This window comes from Bison bison, unplaced genomic scaffold, assembly GCF_000754665.1.
Source record: "Bison bison bison isolate TAMUID 2011002044 unplaced genomic scaffold, Bison_UMD1.0 scf7180017864473, whole genome shotgun sequence".
Classification (NCBI taxonomy): Eukaryota; Metazoa; Chordata; class Mammalia; order Artiodactyla; family Bovidae; genus Bison; species Bison bison.
In genome coordinates, this window is record NW_011495034.1 from 5,168,710 (window position 1) to 5,173,210 (window position 4,501).

General features: G+C 42.6%; 1 protein-coding gene across 6 annotated transcripts in view; it reads right to left on the reverse strand.

The window, feature by feature from the left end:
* NCOA7 (nuclear receptor coactivator 7) overlaps positions 1-4,501 on the reverse strand; it is a 163,141-nt gene that overhangs the window by 67,246 nt on the left and 91,394 nt on the right. The gene's annotated exons all lie outside the window — the stretch shown is intronic.

Genomic DNA, 4,501 nt, shown 5'->3' on the forward strand with positions numbered 1-4,501 from the left:
ACTACTGTAAGACATTACCACAAATCAAGTGGGTCCGAATTTTAAACAGACACCAACTTACGATCTTATAGCTCTATACATTTCAAGTCTGACATGGGGTCTCGCTAGGCAAAATTCAGGGTGTCGGCGGGCAGCTCTTTTCTAGAGGCTTAAGGGGAAGACTGGCTCCTTGCTTGTTCATCTCGGAACAAGCCTGCCTTCCTGGCTTCAAGGTCCCTCCCTCAGTCGGCAGAGCCAGCAACATCAAGCCGAGTGCTCTCACACTGCCGTTTCTCCAGTTTCTCCTGCCAGCCGCCTCTCACTTTCAGCACTCTGGTGTCCACACTGGGCACACCTAGATAATCCAGGATGCTCTCCTCCTTCAGGTCAGCTGATTAGCAACCTTAATTCCATCCACAACTTGAATTCACCTCTGCGTGTAACCTAACAGGTTTCAGGAATTAGGACACGGACACCTTCTGTGAAGGGGTAAGGGACATTATTCTGCCTACCAGAGATGGAGAACAGGCTTACGGGAAAAGACAAAAGAAGTTCAGATCCCAAAAGGGAATTTTTGATGATTCAAGTAGTAACCCAGGTACATGAGTGTGCTGGGGTTGGGGGAGGGAGAAAGGGTAGAGGGACTTAAGGAATGCAGCTCTGGTTATGTGTTTTGGTTTTGAAAAAAATCCAGCAAAAATGAGATACTATCCATGACCTTGAAACGTGGGCATGTGGCTCCAGGCACAGACCACTGGAGACTAAGTGAAGTCAGGACAGTGAACATTATCCATTACTGTCCTTGAAAACCGAAACAAGAGACACTGGTGAATTCCCTGGCTCTTGGTTCCATAAGTTCTACATAGATAGAAGAAGGACAGAAAAGACAGTATGTAGTTTTGTTTTTCCTCTTATTAACTATCTGCTTCTGCTGCTGCTAAGTCGCTTCAATTGTGTCTGAACAAGCACAAATAGAATGTTGAAAATTACCAGGTTTTCAAATTTTATCAGGATCAAATTTGCTCTGGCCTTCCACTTACTGTGTGTCCCTTCTTCCCGTACTCCCCTTGATCAGTTCTCTTCCTTCCTTGCATCCTTATCACAAGACCATCTGAATGGGGGACGTGAGGCTGACGGCACAGAAATCACTACACACTTGTCCAAAGAGGAAGGATGGTTTCCATGACATCCAAAAGAGGGGGATCAGTGCAGCAGTAATTGTCGATGCCTGTCTCATGGTAGTTTAGCTGCTCAGTTGTGTCTGACTCTTGCAAACCCATGGACTGTAGCCTGCCAGGCTCCTCTGTCCATGAGATTCTCCAGGCCAACAATACTGGAGTGGGTTGCCATTTCCTTCTCCAGTGTCTCTCTAGAGCTTTCTAAGAAAAGGGCATCCTGATACGTAAACAGGAAAAGCTGTTTCCAATGACAGACACAGCCCCAGACTAGAAAGAGATGGCACACTTTGATACTAATCAGTCAGGTCATGTACCATTTCCCTTATGTTCAGTTCAGTTGCTCAGTCATGTCCGACTCTTTGTGACCCCATGAATCGCAGCACATTTTTTCTGATTGCAATTTGGTTTTGGAGTCAAAACGAGCTGGCTTCACCAATCAACCCTCATAGCTGTGCAATGTTGAACAAGTCACTTAAAATCTTTGTACCTCCATTTCCTTATCTGTAAAATGGACGTCTCACAATGTTGCTCAAAAGATTAAATGAGATAATGGGCACAGTTTATCTTAGAGCCTGGCATAGTGTTTAACAAATGCTACCTTGGACAGCAAGGAGACTAAACCAGTCAATCTTAAAGGAAATCAACCCTGAATACTCACTGGAAGAACTGACACTGAAGCTGAAGCTCCCATACTTTGGCCACCTGATGCAAAGAGCTGACTCATTGGAAAAGACCCTGATGCTGGGAAAAACTGAAGACAGAAGGAGAAGAGGGCAACAGAGGATGAGATGGTTGGATAGCATCACTGACTCAATGGGCATGAACTTAGGCAAACTCTGGCAGATAGTGCAGGACAGGGAAGCCTGGTGTGCTGCAGTCCATGGGGCCTTGAAGAGTCAGACACGACTTGGTGACTGAACAACAACAGTAACATTAATAATGTTAAAGTTTGAATACAGAAATATGAGAATGATATAGCATTAATGCGATAGATGATTATAAATTGTTTAAAGGAGAAAAGCCTTATCTGATCACTTCGGTACATGACCAAAAAAACCATCTGATGAAATTAAATAGCCATTATTATATTTTTTAAAAAATATAACATTTTAAAAAATCCAACTGTTAGAAAATTAAGAATAGGAGCAAACTCCCTTAACATGATGAAGAATGTTTATTCTGTGACATTCATTAGAAATAGGCTTCTGAAAAAGCAATGAAACCCTAAAGGTTATACACACCAAAAGCAATTTCCCCATAAGAATGAAAAGGGAATGACTTCATGACATCATTCAGGACTGCAGTGGCTTGTTAATTACCTAAATGCAGCCTAAACTAACACACGGGTGAGGCCCCCACCCCAGCCTTACAGAGGACTCCAGGGCTTGCAGTGGGAGAGACACCCACTGGCACTGTACAAACTCCATCCACTCTTCTTTTTCCTGTTGTTCTGTGAAGATAAGTGCCTGAGAGCACTTCCAGCATAGCTTTTATGCTTCTGGGCAGAGTATCTTCCAGCCCACTAAATTACAACAAAGAGGCTAACATAATGTCATGCAAGGCTAAACCACAAGCATCGACGGGCATAGAATAAACTTTGTAGTGGAGATGAAAACAGAAACACTTCAAATATAAGAAGACAGCCTGGAAATCCGAGAAGAGGGAATCCCTGCCCTTTACTGGAGGTCCCCTTTCAGAACCTTGAAAGGTAACACCTGTGCAGAATGAACACCAGGCACCCGCTGGTTTCCCAATGGTCTCTAGAAATTAAGCACCAGAAGCCCTATTCTAAACCCTCCTGAGTCATACCTGAGTAAACTGAGAAGCATTCTTGTAGCAGAAATCGAAAGCAAATATAAAAAGTAAAACACTAACCAAAATACATACAGGAACTCCTACTATCGGTTTATACTCAAATTTTTTTTTCCTGGAATCCCCATTCAAAGCAACACATAAAAAAGTTTTAAACACTGAAAAGAAAGAAGTGAAAATTTGATTATTAGCAGATAAGTTATCTACCTATAGAGCCAACATCATAAAAACATCCACTGGTGGCTCAGTGGTAAAGAATCCACCTGCCAATGCAGAGGACATGGGCCCAATCCCTGATCCAGGAAGATCCCACATGCTGCAGAGCAACTAGGCCTGTGCGCCACAACTACTGCGCTCTAGAGCCTGGGAACCGCGACCACTGCTCTCTGCTGCTGCTGCTGCTGCTGCTAAGTCCCTTCAGTCGTGTCCGACTCTGTGCGACCCCATGGACTGCAGCCCACCAGGCTCCTCCGTCCATGGGATTTTCCAGGCAAGAGTACTGGAGTGGGGTGCCATTGCCTTCTCCTAGAGCCTGGGAACCACAACCACTGTGCTCTAGAGTCTGGGAACCACCACTACTGAGCCCTCGCTCTGCAATGAGAAGTTACTGCAATGAGAAGCCCACTCACCGCAACTGAGAGTGGTTCCCACTCGCTGTAACTAGAGAAAAGCCCACGTGGCAACTAAGACCTGGCACGGCCTAAATATATTTTTAAAAATTCAGAAATTGTAAAATTGTTCAGTAAGGTGACCAGATGTAACAGTCTTTTACACTTGTAATAGAAACTATTTGGAAAAGTCCCAGATATACTGGTATCAAACTAGAAAATATCTAGGAATAAATATAGCCAGACAATGACAAGAGACATAGAAAGAAAGTTTTTAAGGTTCTCTGAAGTATATAAACAGAAGCTTGAATAAAGGGCAGTACATATAATGTTCCTAATAGAAAATATCATTCTTATAAATATCTTTCTCTTCAAATTAACTTTTAAATTATATGCAATTTAGGTAAAAATTTAAAACAAAATTTCTTAGAAGGGAAATATTGACAACTAGGCATAAATATATAAGACTAGAAGCATAATACAGAAGATTATCCAAAATTATTTTTGAAAGAGAAATGAGGGTAGGGACATGGAACAACAGACTGGTTCCAAATAGGAAAAGGAGTACATCAAGGCTGTATATTGTCACCCTGTTTATTTACTTTATATGCAGAGTACATCATGAGAAATGCTGGACTGGAAGAAACACAAGCTGGAATCAAGATTGCCAAGAGAAATATCAATAACCTCAGATATGCAGATGACACCACCCTTATGGCAGAAAGTGAAGAGGAACTGAAAAGCCTCTTGATGAGAGTGAAAGAGGACAGTGAAAAAGTTGGCTTAAAGCTTAACATTCAGAAAACGAAGATCATGGCATCCGGTCCCATCACTTCATGGGAAATAGATGGGGAAACAGTGGAAACAATGTCAGACTTTATTTTTCTGGGCTCCAAAATCACTGCAGATGGTGACTGCCTGCCA